At 42.9% G+C, this 23093-nt stretch overlaps 1 long non-coding RNA gene across 2 annotated transcripts in view; it reads right to left on the bottom strand.

Moving 5' to 3' along the window:
• Window positions 1–9279: 9279 nt before the first annotated feature.
• LOC105722770 (uncharacterized) overlaps window positions 9280–23093 on the bottom strand; it is a 39148-nt gene continuing 25334 nt past the window's right edge. For both annotated transcript variants that reach the window (XR_010339126.1, XR_001108683.3), the window contains exons 3-4: window positions 13502–13908; window positions 9280–9697 (exon numbers count right to left, since the gene is read on the bottom strand). This is a non-coding gene — a long non-coding RNA (uncharacterized LOC105722770). The remainder of the gene's footprint in view (window positions 9698–13501; window positions 13909–23093) is intronic.

The raw sequence follows: 23093 nt of genomic DNA, 5'->3' as shown, positions 1-23093 counted from the left end.
TAAAAAGTTAGCTAATTCTGGGGGAGGGGGCAGAAAAATAAAAATAAGTTAGCTAATTCTTATGCATATAATCCCAGCACTTTGAGAGACTGAGGCAGGAGGATTGCTTGAGCCCAGGAGTTCAGGATCAGCCTGGACAAAATGGCAAAACCCCATCTCTACAAAAATTTTAAAAATTAGCTAAACAGCGTGGTGGCAGGTGCCTGTAATCCCAGCTACTTGGGAGGCTGAGGCAGGAGAATCACTTGAACCTGGGCAGCAGAGGTTCAGTGAGCTGAGATTGCGCCACCACACTCCAGCCTGGGACACAGAGTGAGACTCTGTCTCAAAAAAAAAAAAAATTAACTAAACAGGCTGGTGCCTGTAGTCCTCACTATTTGCAGAGCTAAGGCAGGAGGATTACTTGAGCCCAGGAGGTTGAGGCTGTAATGAGCTATCATTGCACTGCACTGTAGCCCGGGCAACAAAGTGAGCCTGTCTCAGAAAAAGAAAAAACCATTTAGCTAGTTATGAGCTGGGTGAAGTGGCTCATACCTGTAATCCCAGAGCTTTGAGAGGCCAAGGCAGGAAGATTGCTTGAGGCTAGGAGATCAAGAGCAGCATGGGCAACATAGCAAGACCCTATCTCTACAAGAAAATTTTACAAATTAGCTGGATGTATGGCCAGGTGCAGTGGTTCACATCTGCAATCCTAACACTTTGGGAGGCTGAGGCAAGAGGAGTGCTTGAGCCTAGGAGTTCAATACCAGCTTAGGCAACGTAGTAAAACCCTGTCTCTACACAAAATAAAAAACATTAGCCGGGCATGGTGGCACTCGCCTGTAGTCCCAGCTCCTCAGGAGGCTGAGGCAGGAGGATCTGCTTGAGTCCAGGAGGTTGAGGCTATAGTGAACTGTGATTGTGTCTGCATAGCAGCCTGGGCAACAGAGTGAGACCCTGTCTCAAAAAAAAAAAAAAATTAGCTGGATGTGGTGGCACACTCCTGTAGTCCTAGCTGCTCAGGAGACTGAGGTGAAGGATGGCTTGAGCCCAGGAGTTAAAGGTTGCAGTGAGCTATGATCACACCACTGCACTCCAGCCTGGGACACATAGCAAGACTCTGTCTCAAAAAAAAAAAAAAAAATCAGTTGCTTTTATTCTCTTGGCAGTCCCTCCGACTTCAGGGGCACATGCTTGAGAAATGCCCTACTTTTCTATTGGAAGCATCTACAGAAAAACTTTTCCAGTGCTAATAAATATGAACTGCCTCCTTTATAGGTATACACTGAAGGAGCCCTTCCACACTCCACCCCACTTCCAGTTCTCTTAAAATGGAGACGCATTTGTTATGCCCCAGGAGCATGTGTGTCTGCAGGGAAGAATAAATAACCTGCTCCTGGAGAAGTCAATGGGAAGAGTTGGGGAATAACAATACTAATGGCACTTAAGTAACTAAGGCTTAATGAGCACTTAGTGCCCAGCACCATGCAAAGTACTTTATCCTAATCCTCCATCAACCTTAAATACTAGATACTCTTGTTATCTGTATTTATTTCTGTATCACAGCAATCTGTATCATTGTGTTTCTGTTTCACAGACTTTAGTCACACAGCAGCAATGGGAAGATTTTGGCCAAGCAATCTGACTTGGAGCTCATGGATTAACCAACTCACTATACTGCCACTAGAGGCAAATTCAGAGACCAAGGGAGCAGTTTATACAGAAACAGGTCTGTTATGGGTGGAATCATGTCTCTTCAGAAAGAATGTTGACAGCCAGGCATGGTGGCTCACACCTGTAATCCCATCACTTTGGGAGGTCAAGGTAGGCAGATCACCTGAGGTCAGGAGTTCGAGATCAGCCTGACCGACATGGAAACCCTGTCTTTACTAAAAATACAAAAATTAGCTGGGTGTGGTGGTACATGCCTGTAATGCCAGCTACTCAGGAGTCTAAGGCAGGGGAATCACTTGAACCCGGGAGGTGGAGGTTGCAGTGAGCCGCAATCATGCCATTGCACTCCAGCCTGGGCAACAAGAGCAAAACTCTATCTCAAAAAAATATAAAAAAATGTTAAAACCCTAACCTTCTGCCCCCGGTACCTCAGAATGTGACCTTATGTGGGAACAGAGCTGTTGCAGATGTAATTAGTTAAGCTGAGGTCATCCTGGAATAGATTAGACCACTACTCCAATGTGACTGGCATCCTTATAAGAAAACAACCATGTGAAGGCAGGGAGACACAGAGATAGCACCATGTGAAGACAGAGAATTGGATTAATGTATCTATAAGCCAAAGACTGCCAGATCGCCAGCAAACCACCAGAAGTAAGAAAAAGGCAAGGAAGGATTCCCCTACAGGTTTCAGAGCGGGAGCATGGCCCCCGCTGCCACCTTGATTTGGACTTCTTCCCACTAGAACTGTGATACAATAAATTTCTCCTGTCCTTTCTTTGGTGTCCTTATACTTTGTGAAAAGAAAAAAGAAGAAAAAATAAAAAAGGAAAAAAAATTAAATTTCTCCTGTCTTAAGCCACTCAGTTGGTAGTATTTTATTAGAGGGCCTAGGAAATTAACACAGTGCCTTTCTTTCTTGAACCATGGACAGCAGTTGGTAAATGGGAATGTGATGTCATTCAAAATGTGATAAAAGAGGACTGTCCCCTGCCTCCCCTCTGAACCTCAGGTGCCCTGGCTTCCCAGGGTAGGAGCCCCATCCAAGGGGCTGTGATGAAGGGGCCAGCTACCCAGGCACCATCACCCCCACATACTACTTGGGAATTATTTAGCTAGGTATTTAAGATCCTGATTCTGGTCCTGTTTAATGGGTGGCTGTCAGGAATATGGTTGGCCATATTTCCCAGCTTCCCAGAGCCCCCTCCACTCTTCCCAGCTTCTACCAATTGCAGTTTAGTTTAGAAATGGAGCCTAAGAAACTCTGCAGACTCCTTCAGGTAGGGTGAAGTTCTACCCACAGCCAATTTAGGTCCTTTAATTACAGCAAGGTTCATGCATGTAGAGAAGCAATTAAATCACCAAAAACTGTTACTTACCTCATTTGATTCCATGGGAGATATCTTCTGGTCCAACTATAGAGATTCTCCAGGAGGCCACCCTACCACGCTGGATGCCTGTGTATGGGCATTTGAATTGCTTGAATCTGTAGGGAAACTGCGTGAACGCTCTCTGGGTGAGGTTTGCAATCTCATGTGCCATGTTTATTTTGTTAGTTTTCATACCCTTAGGCACACAGTTAAAGCTGAGATGGTCTAAAACAGCAAGACCCAGAAGTCTGACAGAACTGCAGGGAGACAGTTCCCTGGGATGAGACATTTCGCCAAGGTGACCCACTCCCAGAAGTGATGGGGCAGAGTACATAGCAATACGGGAGCTTGGACACCACCCAAATGTTCCATTGCCGCTAACCTCCACACACCCCCTGCTATTTATCTGGGACCATTTTCTGGCTCTGCCTATTCTAAAACCTAGTAAATTTCTTAGTAACGTCTGTCTCCCATTTGATCAGGCATGCCAGTTTGCCAAAGATGAATGCATTCTACCCAGGACTGCCACGAGCCTATTTAGTGTCATTATGCAAATTAGGTAACAGGTGTTCCATTCTCTAGCCAGGCACAGCCCTGTGCCAGTCTCCATGGTGAGTAAAGTCCAGAGGCCCAGCCTAGATTTCAGCCCCTACTTGCCTTTGGGTTGGATGCCCGTATGCAGGGTTTGACCTGCATGACTCAGACATTTTTGTAGTTGGGGTGAGTCCTAACAGCTAGTGCTATCTACCATGACACATCCAGCCAACCAGACCTCTTAGTGTTTTGTGCACACACTGCAATGGCTTCATTCATTTAATTGCTGCAAAAGCCTAAAGTATTGCCTTGCCCAGCACAGACACTAAAAACACTTGTTTGGCGATAACCCTAGAACTAATATCAAGATTATTGCCTATGGTTGGGTGCAGTGTCTCATGCCTATATTCTTGGCACTTTGGGAGGCTGAGGTGGGAAGATTACTTGAACTCAGGAGTTCAAGACCATCCTGGGCAACATAGCAAAACCTCATCTCTAATAAAAATAAAAATAAAACAAATTAGTAGGGAATGATGGCATGTGCCTGTAGTCCCAGCTACTTGAGAGGTTGAAGGGAGAGGATCACTTCAGGCTGGGAGAACAAAGCTACGGTGAGCTATGACTGCACCACTGCACTCTAGCCAGGACGACAGAGTGAGACCTTGTCTCAAAAAAAAAAAAAAAAAAAAGCATAATGTTTAAGAGACTGGGCTCTGGGAATATTAGTACAACCACTTCGCACAACAATTTGGAAAAAATCTAGTAGAGCTAAGGATGTATGTAAACTGTAATCCAGCAATTACACTCCTAGGTGGAAACTGTTACTGATCTGCTTAGGGTGCCATGTATACAAATGTCCATTGAAACATTGTAACAGCAACAAAAACATTCTTTTTGGAAACAATTTCCATCAACAGGTGAATGACTAATAAATTATGGTGTAGTTCTACAGCGAAATATATAGTATCAAAAGGCTACATATATTAACATGGATGAATCTAAAAAATGTATTTATTGACTGAGAAAAAGCCATTTCTGGCACAGAGAGGTGAAACAGTATGATTCCTTCTTTTTTTGTTTGAGACTGAGTATTGCTCTTCTTGCCCAGGCTGGAGTGCAATGGCGCAATCTCAGCTCACTGCAACCTCTGCCTCCTGGGCTCAAGCGATTCTCCTGCCTTAGTCTCCTGAGTAGCTGGGATTATAGGCATGCACCACTATGCCCAGCTAATTTTGTATTTTTAGTAGAGATGGGGGTTTTTCATGTTGGTCAGGCTGATCTCAAACTCCCAACCTCAGGTGATCTGCCCACCTTGGCCTCCCAAAGTGCTGGGATTACAGGCATGAGCCACCGTGCCCAGCCTACAATATGATTCATTTTATGTAGTTTTTTTAAAACCCACAAAACATTGCCTATGACTCCATGCATATGTTGAGAAAACAAAAACAGGCATGAGTTAAAAACACCAGATTCATGTTGGTGGTTATCTTGGGATCAAGGATGAAGGAGGAAGAGAAGGATTCAGATCAGTTGAAGCTCACTGTGTACCCTCCCAATGACAAGTACACGAGGAACTTAAGCTGAATCTGCAGCATTTTATTGTTAAAAGCAGTGACTTTAGGGAAGCAGAAGTAAAACGGTGTGTGTTATATTCATCTCTATAGTTGTTTGTGTGATTGAAATGTTTCATAATAAAAATTTTCCTTTATGCAAAGTGGGGTTTGAATCTGTGCAGGCTCCTAGCAGCATAACTTCAAGCAAGTTACTTAGCCTCTCAGTTTCCTCATCTGTAAAATGAAGATAATCATCGGGCCTATTTCATGGGATCATTGTGAAGATTAAATGAAATAATCTATGTAAAATACTTTGCACAATGCTGAGCACAGTAAATAAAAGCTGTTATTCCATTTCAAGTGCTTTCATCAATCAACCAAGAGTAAGTCAAAGTTTATTCAACAAATATGTATTCAGCTACTCTTTTGTGCCAGGCCTTGCGTGAAAGGCTGTGGTTACCAAGGTAATTTATACCTAATCTGGTAGGGAAGGCAGCCATGTACATAAGTTAAGGCTGTGTGCCGCAGAGTCAGTGTCATGAGAGAGGTTAAGTGCTCAGTGGCATGAGAGGTCGTAAATGTCAGTGAGTTTTATTCTGCTTGTGTGAGGGTTAGGGAAGACTGCACATACTGCTGGTACTCTTTCTGCACTTGGTTTTCACCAGCGTAAACCCTATTGCTTCAGTTATTTTTGTTGCATAACAGAGCACCTCAATATTTAACAGCATTTAAAACAACTGCTGATTTTTAGCTCATCAGAGATGGTTTGTTTCTGTTCCACATGTTGTCAGCTAGGTGACTTAACTGAGGATAGAGGATCCAGGATGGTGACAATCATATCTAGAGCCTCAGCTGTGATGGCTGAAAAAGCTGGGCTGGCCACGCATTTATTTCTTCTGGTGGCTCTAGAAAGACTGATCCTGTTTACATAGTGGCTTGGGGCTCCAAGAGAGCGTGAGCACTAAAGCTGTCAGACCTAAGTCTGGTGTGATGTGGTGATGCTGCATTCTATTGGTCAAAAAAAGTCGCAGGCCAGCCCAACTTGAGGGGGAGGGTCAATAGACCACCTCTTGATGGGAGCAGCAGCAGGATATTGTGGACATCTTGAACCTACTGCATCTATTGTATCATACTCCATTTTACAGCCAATTTAGGAATTAAGAGGCACCTAGTTGGTGAGATTCTGGGACTGCTTTAGGAATCAATGGTGTGAAACTTATTAGGTTGGTGCAAAAGTAATTGCAGGTTTTGCCATTAAAAGTAAACTGTAAGGCTTGAGCACGGTAACTCATGCCTGTAATCCCAGCACTTTGGGAGGCCGAGGTGGGCAGATCACTTGAGGTCAGGAGTTCATACCAGCTTGGCCAACATGGTCTCTTTAGAAACCCCATCTCTACTAAATATACAAAAATTAGCCAGGCATGGTGGCACACACCTATAATCCCAGCTACTAGGGAGGCTGAGGCAGGACAATCGCTTAAGCCTGGGAGGCGGAGGTTGAAGTGAGCTGAGATGGCACCACCAAGCTCCAGCCTGGGTGACAGAGCAAGACTCCGTCTCAAAAAAAAAAAAGTAAACTGTAATGGCAAAACCCACAATTACTTTTGCACCAACCTAATAGCATAGCAGCAGTTGTAAAACACAGGGTTCATTCTGATTCAAGCAGCAAAGAAAGAAGAAAGAAAACAACATTTTTTAAAAGTTTTTTAAAAAGATGAAATAGGCTGGGTGTGGTGGCTCACACCTGTAATCCCAGCACTTTGGGAGGCCAAGGTGGGAGGATCATGAGGTCAGGAGTTTGAGACGAGCCTGGCCAGCGTGGTGAAACCCCATCTCTACTAAAGAAACAAAAAATTAGGTGGGTGTGGTATCATGTGCCTGTAATCCCAGCTACTTGGGAGGCTGAGGCAGGAGAATTGCTTGAGCCCAGGAGGTGGAGGTTGCAGTGAGCCAAGATCGCACCATTACACTACAGCCTGGGCAACAGGGCAAGACTCCATCTAAAAAAAAAAAGATATTAATAATAAAAATTTAAAGCCCAACAATAGAGAGTTCAAATCCACATTACAATACTAACTCACTGTATAACCCTGGGGCAAGACTTTAACCTCTCTTCCCACCCTTGCCTCATCTGTGAACTGAGAAGCAGTAAGATCTAACTTCCTAGGGTTGAGAATTATAGAATATATATTAGAATTATATGGCCGGGCAAGGTGGCTCACGTTTGTAATCCCAGCACTTTGGGAGGTCGAGGAGGGCGGATCACCTGAGGTCAGGAGTTCGAGACCAACCTGGCCAACATGGTGAAACCCCGTCTCTACTAAAAATAAAAAAAAATTAGCCGAGTGTGGTGGCGGATGCCTGTAATCTCAGCTACTCGGAAGGCTGAAGCAGGAGAATTGCTTGAACCTGGCTGAGGCGGAGGTTGCAGTGAGCCGAGATCGCGCCATTGCACTCCAGCTCTGGGCAACAGAGCGAGACCCCATCTTTAAAAAAAAAAAAAAGAATTATATAATAGAAGGAATGCAAGGAACGTGCTGGCCCATAGTGGGTGAGATGGTCAAGCAGTGCCATAATACTGTTGTTATTAGGCTCCTTGCCTTTCTTCTTAGATAAGGTAATATGACTTGTATATTTGTAGTCATTTCTTTATTTGTCATGGGAAAACCCAACAGACCTCTAGAATTGCCTGCCCCTCCCTGAAAACCTCAGCAATTGTGCCATGGGGTGGGGACATGCCTTTGTGAATTTGTTCAACCTTTTGGAAAGCAATTTAGTAATCATTAACAAAAGTCATAAAAAAAAGTTCATATCCTTTGACCCAATAACCAGACTTCCAGAAAATTATCCCAAGAGAATTGGTTCAAAACAAAAGCAAAATCCATACACATCAAGCTCCTTAGGGCAACTAAAAATAGAGAAATAGCTTAAATGTCTGATAATAAAGAAACAGTTAGCTAAGTTATGATACAAATAAAAACATGTTGGAATATCATGCAATTGATAAAAATGATAATCACTGTATGGTAGCATGGAAATTTTTAGAAGTAAAATGCTAAGTGACAAATTCAGAATTCCAAAATTTCTCTGAACACGGATCAGAGCCAGATGTGGAAAAAAACATTTGTTTGTGTTTGGAAGGTCGTTCTGTTTTGTTTTGTTTTGTTCTGGGACAGGGTCTCACTCTGTTACCCAGGCTGAAGTGCAGTGGTGCATTCCTGGCTCATTGTAGCCTCAACCTCCTGGGCTCAAGTGATTCTTCACCCTCAGCCTCCTGAGTAGCTGTACAGGCATGAGCTATCACAGCAGGCTTTTTTTTTTTTGGTTGAGACATAGTCTCCCTATGTTGCCCGGGCAAGTCTTGAACTCCTGGGCTCAAGTTATTCTCATGCTTTGGCCTCCCAAAGTGCTGGGATTACAGGCATGAGCTGTCACTTCTGGCCAGAATTGATTTTTTTTTCTTTAAAAATATTCTTTATTGTGCTTTATTAGGCAAAACAAAAGTAAAAAATAAAAATAAAAATATTCTTTATTGTCATTTTAAATCGAGGTCAGGAAAAAAAATGTAGGCAAGACCATATTGAAAAATGATTTACTTAAAAAGAAAGGCTACCTAATAAATGCCAGAGAATGAACTCCAGAGCATTTAAAAATACAAGTGCTTAATCACTGGGGATTCTAAAGCAGAGGGTCCCAGGTGGGGGAAACCCTGTATTTTTTCTGAACTCCTCAAGTAAGTTTGATGCGAGACCCATTAAGGTAGACACTCATCATTATCCTTTCAGATAATGTAATAAGCATCCTGATCAGAAATAGCAATCCAAGGAAAACTTACATAACCACAGCTTTTTTCCCCCTAATAAAATATGGTCCTACTTGTGAGGCTTTTACATTTCCATTTACTTAGTTGTACTCTGTCAAATTTTTGGCCTTTGTACATAATACAGAACACAGAAAGGACAGCTTTTGATAAACAATTGTGGTTCTGTATAATGTAGGGAAAAACACAGGGTATGAGAGCTGATGGCCTGGGGTTTAGCAGGAAGGGAAACAGAAACAGAAGAAATGTGATCATCGGTTAAAAGATATTGATGGAAACTGCGAGGACAATCTCCCACCGCGACCAGCTGTAACTGTTTCCTGAGGAACAGACATACTGGGTAGCCTCATGAGACTTAATGTGCATATTTTTCTTTCTTTTAGATGCCAACATTAACCCACAGGGAGTTATTGTTACAGACTGAAGAATAGAAAAAGAAAAAGCCAAATAGAGCCTTATTCCACCCAGCTTAGCTTCCACAGAACATTGTGAATGAGAGAGTAGATTCTTGAGAAAATCCTGGGGTTATCCAGTTTTCAGGACTTGTTTCATTAGACCATCATTTCCCAAAGTGTGTTCTTTATAAAAAGTAGTTCTTCAGGGAAGGGGAGGAGAGAAAAAAAAATAATAATTTTTTAAAAAGTAGTTCTTCAGAAGGCTTGAAAGTATTATTTGGAAGGGGGTTCCATGATGAAGTCAGTTTGGAATGCAGGGTTTACCCAATTTTGAGACGTTTCTTTGCAGGACTTCTCAGGACCTTTTTGAACCTTCAAGAAAAGAATGTAGTATGAAATATGAAAACTTTCTCCTGGCTGATGAAACACACTTTGCAAAGCACTCGCATAGACCAGTATGATTTTTAGTAAGAGCTAAATCAATTTTGTTAGTTGTTAAGGCATAAAACATTAATACAGGATATTATAATCCTAGGCCTACATTATTTAATTTGGAGTTGTCGCCTATGAAAAATTAACTTTAATGTGAAAAATTAGGAGACAATATAGAGAAAATTCAAGAGCCTCTCCAGATAAATTCTTAGAACTAATGATAAAGTTCACTAAAGTTTATGGATATAAGATGTCTGGGGGGTGGGGGAGGATACTGCCTTACATATTAATAGCAAACAATTAGAATATTTAATTTTAAAAATACCATTTGTAATAGTACCAAAATCTATAAAGTATCTAGGAATAAGTCTAATAAAATATGGCCAAAACATTCATGGAGAAAACTTACAACCTTTATTTAAAGACATAAAATAATTCTTAAACAAATGGAGACATTATTATATATCATGTCAATGGATGGAGAGACTCAGTATAGTAAAGATGTAGTCTTCTCCATCTTTCACTTCCTTTGCTTCCTAATTAAGACTTATATTGCTCTTGGCTGGGCACAGTGGCTCACACCTGTAATCCCAGCACTTTGGGAGGCTAAGGCTAGCAGATCACATCAGGCCAGGAGTTCAAGACCAGCCTGGCCAATAAGGTGAAACCTCATCTCTCCTAAAAAAAAATAAATAAATACAAAAATTAGCTGGATGTGGTGGCACATGCCTGTTGTTCCAGCTACTTGGGAGGCTGAGGAAGGAGAATCACCTGAACCTGGGTGGTGGAGGCTGACGTGAGCCGAGATTGTGCCTCTGCACTCCAGCCTGGGCAACAGACTAACACTCTGTCTTAAAAAAAAAAAAAAAAAAAAAGACTTTATATTGCTCTTCTCACTCTTCTTTCACTGTCTTCTGCCCATCTTAGCAAGCCTCTAGTAGACACATTTTGGAGCTCCATCTAAAGATCCTCAATAATAAACTGATGTTTGTAAGGTTTCCAGTAAAGCACAAAAAGCTCTCAAAGTATTTAGTGTAATATCAGATTCTTTTTTTTTTTTTAACACAGTTTTGCCCTTGTCAGCCAGATGAGTGCAATGATGTGATCTCAGCTCACTGCAACCTCTGCCGCCCAGTTCAAGCAATGCTCCTGCCTCAGCCTCCCGAGTAGCTGCAATTATAGGCATGCATCACCACACCCAGCTAATTTTTGTATTATTAGTAAAGACAGGCCTTCACCATGTTGGCCAGGATGGTCTGGAACTCCTGACGTCAGATGATCCACCCACCTTGGCCTCCCAAAATGCCAGGATTACAGGTGTGAACCACTGCGCCTGGCCTGTGACATCAGATTCTATGAAGGGCGTATGCAGCTTATTTGTGTCCTCCAACTACTAGACATGTCTTTAAATGCCTTAGCTAGAAATGGCATTTGTTATGCTCAAAATTGCCCAGTTGAAGTTTACTAAAAGTAGTGTAGTAAATGTAACTAGAGTTAGTTTCCTGGCTTACAATTCTCTGAGCAGCCACATTTATGCTACCCTTTTTTCTAATAATAGGCTCAATCCCATATCATGGAGGTGGGCAAGCGAGCCAGGTGGATCAATTGTAATGCCTCATTCCTCTAGCCTGTGATTAGTCCACATGGTAGACACATGACCCAAGCTGGGCTGATTGGCCTTTCCCCACATAGGGAAGAATAAAGCTAACAGGAAAAGAGCAGCAGAGATAAGAGACCGACAGTTTTTAAATTCCTGGCTCTAGTCACTTCAGCACTTACATAGTTGGAGAACATCAGCCAATAAAGAGCCCCTTTTTTGCTTAAATTAGTTCAGCGTAGCTTTCTGTTTCTTGGAACCAAATAATCCTTACAGTAAGTAAACAGCCGCCTGGATTTTTCACAGTCTGCCTAGTATATAGTCAGAGGTTATTCAGGGAAGCAGAACTACTACTTATGGGATAAGAAATGTATTCTAGGACAAGATCCTATACATTTTAAGGGGGAGGGCACAAGAAAGTGAAGGTCCAGGAGAAAAGTTGGGAATCAGAGAAGAGATTACTATTTGGTCAATCTGAGAAGCTAAGCACATCCAGCCCCAAAATAGAATGGCAAAACAAGCTCATGGGAGGTCAGTGGAAAGCCGTCCCTCTGCATAGCTACTGTGTTTGTGCCTCATTGTCAAGTATCTGGCAGTGAGTCAAGGGGTCACCATTGGGCTGGGCGTAATGGCTCACACCTGTAATCCCAGCACTTTGGGAGGCCAAGGTAGTTGGGTCACTTGAGGCCAGGAGCTTGAGACCAGCCTGGCCAATATGGCTAAACCAAGTCTCCACTAAAAATTAAAAAATTAGCTGGACATGGTGGCACACGCCTGTAGTCCCAGCTACTTGGGGGGCTGAGGTGCAAGAATTGCTTGAACCTGGGCGGGGGGGCAGAGGTTGCAGTGAGCCAAGATCACACCATTGCACTCCAATCTGGGCAACAGAATCAGACCGTGTATTAAAAAAAAAAAGCCACCGTTGTTCTATAGCATCAGCAGTTGGTAAGAAGAGGTAGATTGGGAGCAGAAGACAGCAAGAAAAAAAACTGGAGCCCACACCTGGAACCAGAGGTCCCAGTGGTTTATAGGCACCTCTGCATCTGTCTGTAATCGCTTCTAATCACGACAGCCTTCAGAGGGTGAGGGCTGCTACTTCCCCTCTGCCTGCCTAATATCCTGCAAATTCCGCTTTTGGCCAACTCACTCTTGAAACCATATGGGGAATGGGATTCTGGGAAATGTAGATCCCAACTTATTCAAGTTGACACAGTACAAATTGCCCTAGCCTTAAGCCAGGCAGCCACAAATTGAGGACATTTTTTATATAAAGTTTCCCCAGCAAAGAGGGAGAACCAGATGTTACATCATTTGACCTATCCAGGAGCTCTGCAGTCATCTGCCCCTGCTCTTCTCATTCAAAAAATGTCCTCACACCCTTCCTAGTTCCTAGCCTTTTTAGCCCTCTTCTCCATATCTCAGATCTCTTGAACCCCTTCAAACCTGTAGGCTCAGCCCTCCACAATTTTTAGGACTGATCCTGATCATAGAAAGGAAGAGTAGGGGCTGGGCATGGTGGCTCACGCCTGTAATCCCAGCACGTTGGGAGGCCGAGGCAGGTGGATCACGAGGTCAAGAGATCAAGACCATAGTGAAACCCCGTCTCTACTAAAAAATACAAAAATTAGCTGGGCGTGGTGGTGCATGCCTGTGGTCCCAGCTACTCGGGAGGCTGAGGCAGGAGAATTGCTTGAACCGGGAGGCGGAGGTTGCAGTGAGCCAAGATTGCGCCACTGCACTCCAGCCTGGCGCCTGGCAACAGAGCAAGACTCTGTCCCAAAAAAAAAAAAAACAAATTAAAAAAGAAAAGAAAAGAAAGGAAAGGAAGAGTAGGATGTTTGGCTTGGTTCTGGGGAACACAACACAAAGTAAGTTTGCTATGGGGTCGGCTTGGACTTCCAGCCTGTCCTAGGTTCTGTTGGCTAGCTTCTGTCTCACTCCTGGGGCCAAAAGTCCTCCTCCAACCCCAGCTTTATTTTTTTTAAGATATGGAGTCTCACCGTGCCACCCAGGCTGCAGTGCAGAGTGTAGTGGTGTGATCATGATTTGCTGAGCTCTCCCTCCAGGCCTTCCAGGACTAAGTCCCTCCCCATGCTCCACCCAAGTCCTTCCTCACAACTCCAGCCAGGGGCAATGTTGCTGCTTACCTGCTGACGGGCTTTCCCAACAACAGCTCCCACAAGCTTGATTTCTGATTACAGCCAACCCATGACATGCTTGAGCAACATTTTCCCAAGTCTTTTTGAATCTGTGTTGTTTATGCAGATGCCTCTTGTTCTCCAGAATCAAAGGCTCACTGTTTCGTGTGCATAGCCTCATGTAGCATATTAAACTCCTTTTCAAGTTTCACTAAAGTGTAACTCTTCTTTGATGACCATTTTTTGGGTCATATTCAAACAGCTTCTTCAATGTCTCTCTTTTGTATAGAGTATAAGTGGGGGCCAGGGGCAGTGGCTCACTCCAGTAATCCAGCACTTTGGCATGCCGAGGAAGGATTTAGAGGCTGTAGTGTTCACACACCATTGCGTTCCAGCTTGGGTGACAGAAGGAGACTCTGGGAAAGAAAGGAAAGAAAGAAAGAAAGAGAGCAAGAGAGAGAGAGAAAGAGAGAGAGAGAGGGAAAGAGAGGAAGGAGGGAAGGAAGGAAAGAAGGGAGGGAGGGAGGGAGGGAAGGAGGGAAAGAGAAAGAGAAAGAAAGAAAAAGAAAAGAGAAAGGAAGAGAGAAAGAGAGGGAAAAAAGAGAGAGAGAAAGAGCAGGAAGGGAGGGAGGGAGGAAAATACAAGTGGTAATCCTGTCTAGTCCAGGACAGTTGAGTTTCACATTCAGTTATATTTCATTTTCTGGCTGAATTTCTCTTCAGTTTAATACCAGTAAGAAGCAGCTGACTTTTTTTCCAAAGAAAAAACCATTGTGGTTGTTTTAATTTTTTTAATTACCAAAGGAAAACTTCTGCATCCCCAAGCATGAACAAAGAACCACAAAGTCAGGAGCCGCGGTGGCTCAGGCCAATTGTCCTGGTGCTTGAGAGGTAAGGCTATGAGTTCATAGGCCAACCTGGGCAACGTAAGAACATCTCATTCATTAAAAAAAAAAAGAACCACAAAGTTATGGTGAGATGGAATGCCAGCCATCCACTCTAGTGGCTTTTAGGTCCTCAGGTGTTTAAGATCCTTGTCCTGGCAAAATGACAAATGACTACAGGTCATGGATCTCTGGGGTCACTCCAAAACATTTTAAATGGTGACTTGTATCCAAGAATGCCAAGGGTGTTCATTAAATACCTGGTCTGTTGCTACCCTCTGTCCACCTCTCGTTATACCAGATGACTCTGAGGCCTCCCATTTTACTATAAAACGGTTAATTATCATGCCTGTAATCCCAGCACTTTGGGAAGGTAAGGCGGGCGGATCACGAGGTCAGGAGATCGAGACCATCCTGGCTAACATGGTGAAACCCCATCTCCACTAAAAATACAAAAAATTAGCCAGGTGTGGTGGCACACGCCCATAGTCCCAGCTACTTGGGAGGCTGAGGCAGGAGAATCACTTGAACCCTGGGAGGCGGAGGTTGCAGTGAGCTGAGATTAAACCACTGCACTCCAGCCTGGGCAACAGAGCAAGACTCCATCTCAAAAAAAAAATGTGAATTATCAGCTTCCTTGCACCCCAAGTTCCGAGTTCTGCCTGCCATACCCGGCACCCACACTCATGGGCTTCCCTCCCAGGGCATGTCCCACCCAGTGGGTGGGTGTGTCACATGCCAGGCATCCACCCCTCCCATGTGCCTTGTTTCCTCAGTACTCTGGACCCAATTGGCTAGAAGGACTGTCATTACCAATAGCACATTAAGCACCGAATGTACTGACTCATTTTTGGAAATTGTTTTAAATACCTCTGCTTGCTCTCCAGGGAAACAGATCAAGAGAAAATAAAGGCATCTGTAAGACATGTTGGATCATTAAATCATCTCCTATGAGCCATGCTAAGGTCTAACAAGTTCAGCAAGATTATAATTGACCACATGATAGCCATCGAATTAGGCTTGGGTTCAAGTGTATGACCCAATGGTACTTTTATGTGCTCTACAGTTCACTGTACTCCCTGTGTAATCATTGTGTAGAGTATGTCAAAGCCCATTTTATAGAAGTTGGAGTGGCACAAGTTTATTGGGTTAGGTGATTACAGATTTTATAATCTTTTAAGACGTATTTTCGTCTTATTTAGTGCTGAGTCCTTGGTCAGGAGTATGTGGTCTCATTTTACTGGTTTTCCTATAGTAAAATGCAATATACCTATTTTTGTCATCCCATGAATATTTTAATGTTTAAACGATCCTCTCTACACTAAGCTCATCTTGAGAGTTCTGCCTCTGACTTGAGCACTGAGGCTATGGGCTTGTGTGGCACAGGATAGTGTGGCGGGCATGGGCCTGAAACTGCGTGAAATAAATATGACCTTTGGTCCAGACGCGGTGGCTCACACCTGTAATCCCAGCCCTTTGAGAGGCCAAGGTGGGCAGACCACTTGAGACCAGGAATTTGAGACCAGCCTGGCCAACATGGTGAAACTCTGTCTCTACTAAAAATACAAAAATTAGCTGGGCGTGGTGGCGCACACCTGTAATCCCAGCTACTCGAGAGGCTGAGATAGGAGAATAGCTTGAACCTGGGAGGTGGAGGTTGCAGTGAGCCAAGATCATGCCATTGCACTCCAGCCTGGGTGAAAGAGCCAGACTCTGTCTCAAAAAAAAATATATATATATATATATTTAATGTTTCCTAAATGGCAATAAATAAATAGAATAGGAACACTGCTGCTTGGTTTGGATGGGCCTTGGCCAGGTTTTCTCTTATCTTAGTTCATTTTCAGTTCTTTATAACAGAACACCTGAAACTGGGTAATTTATAAATAAAAGAAATGTATTTCTTATAATTATGGAAGCTGAGAAACCCCAGGTCAAGGGTTTGCATCTGCAGAGGGCCTTCTTGCTGGTGGGGTCTCTCTGGAGCATCCTGAGGCAGCTCAGGGCATCACAGGGCAAGGTGCTGAGTGTGCTCGCAAAAGTCTCTCTTGTTCTTCTTGTAAAGCCATCAGTCTCGCTCCTGAGATACCTCATTAATCCATGAGTCCATTAACCCTTTAATCCATGAATGGGCTAATCCATTCATGAGGGTTCTGCCCTCCTGACCCAATCACCTCTCAAATGTGCTGCCTCTCAACACTGCCACATTAGGAATTAGATTTCAACACGAGTTTTGGGGGAGACAAATATTCAAACCATAGGTCTCCCTTAGACTCAACACCTTCAGCTTCCCCTAGTTTTCCTCCTACGGAATTTCAGCTCATTCAACTCTTATTCTGGACAAAACGGAGTAATTCCTTTTTCCCTAGCCCTATTTTGCCTACAGGCCTGAGCACTCTTCCTCTGTGACCGTAGCCCCTTCTAAGCACCTATTGTAGGCCAAATCATGGCCCCCCAAAGATCTCAATCCCCAGAACCTGTGAGTATGCTACCTTACACCATAAAAGTGTCATCAAGGTAAGGATCTTGAGATATGGGGCGATTATCCTGGATTATATGTATGGGCTCACTATAAACACAGAGGTCGTCATAGGAGGGTCAGAGTCAGAGGGGATGTGACTATGGAAACAGAAGTCAAAGCAGTGCAGAGCCATGAGCCAAGGAATGTGGGCAGCCTCTGGAAGCTGAAAAAGGCAAGGAACAGAGTCTCCAGGAGAAAGATAGCTTGATCACCATCTTGATTTTAGCCCCTGTGAGACCCATTTTGGATTTCTGATCTTCAAAGCTGTAAGAGAATAAATGTGTGCCATTTTATGCCACCAAGTTCAGGGTGATTCATTCTAGCAGTGTCCCAGTTTGCACTGATGGGAAGGTAGAAGCAGAGGCAGAGCCATATTCGGAGTATGGTAGCCACCTGCCACACATAGCAATTGAGCGGTTGAAACGCGGTCAATATGAATTGAGATGTGCTGTAAGTATAAAATACACACCAGGCCTGGTGTGGTGGCTCACGCCTGTAATCCCAGCACTTTGGGAGGCTGAGGCGGTTGGATCACTTGAGGTCAGGGGTTTGAGACCAGCCTGGCCAACATGCAGAAATCCCATCTCTACAAAAATACAAAAATTAGCTGGACATGGTGGCGGGTGCCTGTTATCCCAGCTACTCGGGAGGTTGAGGCAGGAGAATTGCTTACACCCAGGAGGCAGAGGTTGCAGTGAGCCAGGATCACGCCACTACACTCCAGCCTGGATGACAGAGCAAGACTCTGTCTCAAACAAAACAAAACAAAACAAAACAAACAGATTTTAAGGACTTAGTTAATATGTTAGATACAAGGAGTTTAATAAAATATTTAAATTACTTTCATCTGCTTGTTTTTACTTATTTAAACGTGGCCACTGGAAAATTCAGAATCATACATGTAACTTGCATTATATTTCCATTGATCAGGGCTGCTCTAGATGAATCTCACTACTGCAGTTTCTTATTTTTCTTTTTGCTTTTTTGAGATAGTCTCACTCTGTTACCCAGTCTGGAGTGCACTGGTGTGATCCCAGCTCACTACAACCTCTGCCTCCTGGGCTCAAGCAATCCTCCCACCTCAGCCTCCTGAGTAGTTGGGATTACAGGTACATGGCACCACACTAGACTAATTTTTGTAGAAATAAGATTTTTCGTGTTGCCCATGACAAAACTAGACTCAAGGCATCCACCCACCTCAGCCTCCCAGAGTGCTGGGACTACGGGTGTGAGCCACCACACCCAGCCTCACCGCTGCAGTTGCAGAAGTCACTCTAAAACCCTACTGGCTTGGCCCAGACCTTCTGCTCCCAGTTCATATGCCCTTGGTTCCTGTCGAGTATTCCAGGACACTGCTAGAAGAGGACCCTGCCCTGAGCTACCCTGAACCTGTCTGGTTTGGGCTCTGATATCCTGCCTTAAGTTTTTCAAACTTCACTTTTGTGAGCTGGGGACACCTTCAAGAAAAAGAACACAAAATCAGGAAAGAACCAGAACCTTGGAGCAATCTGTACAAATGAGGGAGCTTGAAACTTAAGCTTCATTCGCCTCATGGTAAATCTGCTTCTGCTCTGTCTCCCAGATCTCACCTAGGTGGCTCCTTTCCCCATTCTGTTCTGCTGAAGATCCCACTCTCCAGAGATCTTTCACTAGTTCCTAAGATAACCGCTGCCCTTCACCCAGGCAAACAGGGAACTTGAGCTTTGGAGGACCTCACATAGAACAAACGCAACACATTTGTATATTAAGGAATGCATGGATATCTGCAACTTGATATTTGCCCCTTAGTGCTGGCATGGCACAACCTTATACCCCATCCATCTGTTCTCATGACTTACACTGTTTCAGGGCCCAAGAAATTCCTTCTTTACACTCTAGCCCTATATGTCCTTGAAACAAAAAAAAAGAGGGGGGTAATGAATCGGAATGTCATGAAGATTTGTGAGTTGTGCCGCTGCTAACATAGAGCTAGACACTGCTTCAGAGCTCAGGGAGGAAAAGGCATTAATAAAAATAGAGACAAATTAATGAACTTGTCAAATCTTCTCAGCACAAACGCAATAAATTCTTGTATAACAGGGAACCATTTGTCAGTGATGCATGCTTTTGGTATTCGCAACAGCTGCAAGTGACAGCTGAATATTTTGTAACATTAAATAGTTCTTATTATTCTTATATTTCTATATAATCAGGTATAGAGACAACATTCATGAAACAATATAAATTGGCAACTACATGGACAAATGCAATGATAACCAAATTGACAATGCTAGAATTATGAATTTTTATAAAAATTAATATTTCTATAAATTTAAATGAATTCAGCTTTATTTAAATAATTTTAAATAATTTTAAAATAATTTAATATTTATTAAAATATTTAATTATTTTAAAATTATTTGAAATATTTAATTATTTAAAAATAAATAAGTATAATTTAATAACTATAAATAAATAATTTATACTTAAGTATAAATCAAGATCAGAAGTGGACTGGGCATGGTGGCTCACGCCTGTAATCCAAGCACTTTGGGAGGCCGAGGTGGGCAGATCACTTGAGGTCAGGAGTTTGAGATCAACCTGGACAACATGGTGAAACCCCATCTCTACTAATAATACAAAAACAATTAGCTGGGCATGGTGGCGCATGCCTATAGTCCCAGCTACTCGGGAGACTGAGGCAGGAAATTTGCTTGAACTCAGGTGGCGGAGGTTGCAGTGAGCCAAGATTGCACACTGCACTCCATCCTCAGCAACAGAGTGAAACTGTCTCAAAAAAAAAAAAAAAAGAAAGAAAGAAAAGAAAAAGAAAATACAGATGTGAAGCTCAGAGAACAAAAAGCCCGAAAGAAGAGAAAATAGAAAGCAGTCTGCCTAAATTTCTAAGAACTGGAAACAATGAAAGAGAACTGACGTCTGCTGAGCACGACTCACATAAAATTTGCGTACAGGACTTTTACAAATTCCTTACCTAATAAGATTTAATTACTAATCATATGAAAATGAACGAAAAATATCTTCAAACCCATAATATGAAAAGATCAGATGAAATCCCTACAACTTCATATTCTTCATTAAAAGAATACTGAATTATTGATCAAAGCAAGAACAAGAAAAGAATTATTTGTAACAAATGTATAACTCAAAAAGCCAAATGCAACTCAAGTGTGTTCATTAGTATGAGAAGAAAATTGCATTTATAAAAGCTGCAAGTGAATGGGAAAATCAAAAATCTCTGGGGCTTTATTATGCTTTTTGGATGATGATCCTAAAAAACGGTGATCACATCCTTCTAATAGCATAGAGATGTTTCTAGCAAAATTCAATTCAATTCAAATTAATGAGCCAGGCATGGTGGCTCACACCTGTAATTCTAGTACTTTGGGAGGCGAAGACAGGTGGATCACCTGAGGTCAGGAGTTCGAGACCAGCCTGGTAGTCTCTACTAAAAATATAAAAGTTAGCCAGGCGTGGTGGCACATACCTGTAATCCCAGCTACTTGGGAGGCTGAGGCAGGAGAATCACTTGAACCCAGGAGGCAGAGGTTGCAGTGAGCTGAGATCATGCCATTGCACTCCAGCCTAGGCAACAGAGAGAGACTCCATCTCAAAACAAACAAACAAAACAACAACAACAAAAAAAACCCCACAAATTAATGATTACAACTTTCCATTCCATGAACATGGCAGATAATTGGTTATTTAATTTTATACCAAAATTATTTTAGCTGGAGAAAGGAATTGCAGAAATCGCTGTTACGTGTTTTTTTAATATATCCAAAGTACAAAGTATTTTGTTACTATTATGATAGAGTTTTACAAGCAATTCTGGGCTACAGAGAAATACCCTCTCTCAATAAACAAACAAAGGCAATTTTGCAAAAAAAAAAAAAAGCATTTAAAAAATCAAGCATAGGCTGGGCAGCACTTTTGGAGGCCGAGGCAGGCAGATCACTTCAGGTCAGGAGTTCAAGACCAACCTAGACAACATGGCAAGACCCCGTCTCTACTAAAAATGCAAAAATTAGCTAGGTGTGGTGGTGCATGCCTGTAATCCCAGCAACTTGGGAGGCTGAGGCAGGAGAACTGCTTGAACTGAGGAGGTGGAGGTTGCAGTGAGCCGAGATCATGCCACTGCATTCCAGCCTGGGCAACAGAGTAAGACTCCATCTCAAAAAAACAAAACAAAACAAGAAAATACTGATAGTTTAGATTCCTTTATGTTTTGAACCACTGTTTATTTCGTGATTACAGATCCTTAAAAGTAGCTATAGGTCAGATGTGGTGGTTCATGCTTGTAATCCCAGCACTTCGGGAGGTGGGAGAATTGCTTGGACCCAGTAGTTCAAGATTAGCCTGGGAAACATAGTGAGACCTCGTCTCCACAAAATAAATAAATAAAATAAAATGAAAATAAAAATTAGCTGGGCATGATAGCACACGCCCAGTCCCAGCTACTTGGCAGGCTGAGGTGGGAGGATCATTTGAGCCCACAAAGTCGAGGTTGCAGTGTGCTGTAATCATGCCACTGCACTCTAGCCTGGGTGACCAAGTGAGACCTGTCAAGAAAGAAAGAAAAGAGAGGAAAGGAAGGAAGGAAGGAAGGAAGAGAGGGAGGTGGCAAGTTGTGTCCACATCTAGGGATAGATCCAACGAAGCGTAGTCTGTGTCAGGATTTTTCTGAGAGCAGCACTTTTCATCCAAGACAGATCAGGAAAGTGAAAAACCGAAAACCAGACAAAAAGCAAAAATCAATCAAACCAAAAACACAATAGAATGACTGAACACTTCCAAGAGAAGCTGGTACTTTTTCCATCTCAGGGCATCTGGTCAGTGCAGCTTTGCTAAGTCTTCTGTTTCCAGAAGTACTCACTGTTACTCTTTCTTTTATAATGACATGTTCTTTTATTATTATATAAACAGTGGCTATGTACAAACTATAACTGCAGTGAATGAGCAAAGTAAAATATAGTAAGAAAAAAAATCACCTGTAATTCTACCCATACTAATGTTAAACTTTGGTGTATAACTTTCCAGTCCTGTGTGTATGTGTTTTACTAAAAATGAGATCATATTGAAATGACTTTTGCAGAAAACAATGAGAAGAGACTTCCCTTTCATAGTTGAGGGGAATAAGTGCGAAGCTGCCGAAGGCCATTTTTGTTATGACTTGGTGGGACATCCACTGAGAACAAAGGCCAAACAAAGGACAGATGGATGATTGATGACATATTTCAGTACCTGGATCCAACGGTGTCTGAAGCCAACAACCCCTAGACTTAGGTGAGCCAGTAAATAAATTCCCTTTTCTGCTTAGGCCGGTTTTAATTTAATTTTTGCCATCTGCAACTGAAAGAGACCTATAATATTCACCAGGCTCATCACAAATATTCTCTTTCTTTTTCCGAACATGCAGTTGGCGGTGTACTTCCGTGCTCTCTTTGAAGTGAAGTATGGCCATGAGTCTTGCTTTGACCAATGACATGAGAGCCGATATGTGAGAAGTCAGCCCATCCATGACCAGCCACTTACCTCTCTCCATCCCTTTTTAAATTCTTTTCCTTTTTTTTTTTTTTTAATTGAGATGGAGTTTCACTCTTGTTGCCCAGGCTGGAGTGCAATGGTGCGATTTTGGCTCACTGCAACCTCCACCTTCCAGGTTCAAGCGATTCTCCTGCCTCAGCCTCCCGAGTAGCTGGGATTGCAGGCGCTCACCACCACACCCGGCTAATTTTGTATTTTTTAGCAGAGATGGAGTTTCTCCATGTTGGTCAGGCTTGTTTCGAACTCCTGACCCCAGGTGATCCACCTGCCTCGGCCTCCCAAAGTGCTGGGATTACAAGCATGAGGCACTGCACCCGGGCTCCATCCCTTTTTTTCTCTCTGCCATAGCAACCAGCAATATTCCAGATGGTATCTTTTCCATCGGTCTGGGTCCCAGAGTGAGGATAAGGTAGAATAAAGCCTCCAGCTGACCTGTGATGGACATATATCATAAGCAGTAAATAAATGCACAAGTAAGAAACAAACTCCCATTTTTCAAGTTACTAAGGCTTCTTTGGACTTTTCTGTTAGTACAGCAAAACAGAGCCCATCCTGACCAATAATGTTAATAATACTGATGAGTTTAGAGAGGAAAGGGATTCTTGCTTTCTTAATCCGTGTATCTTTTTTTTTTTTTTTTTTTTTTAGGCAG

This window comes from Aotus nancymaae, unplaced genomic scaffold (assembly GCF_030222135.1).
Source record: "Aotus nancymaae isolate 86718 unplaced genomic scaffold, 86718_ANA_hifiasm-v0.15.2.pri h1tg000072l, whole genome shotgun sequence".
NCBI classification, from domain to species: domain Eukaryota; kingdom Metazoa; phylum Chordata; class Mammalia; order Primates; family Aotidae; genus Aotus; species Aotus nancymaae.
This window is presented reverse-complemented; position numbering and strand designations above follow the sequence as displayed.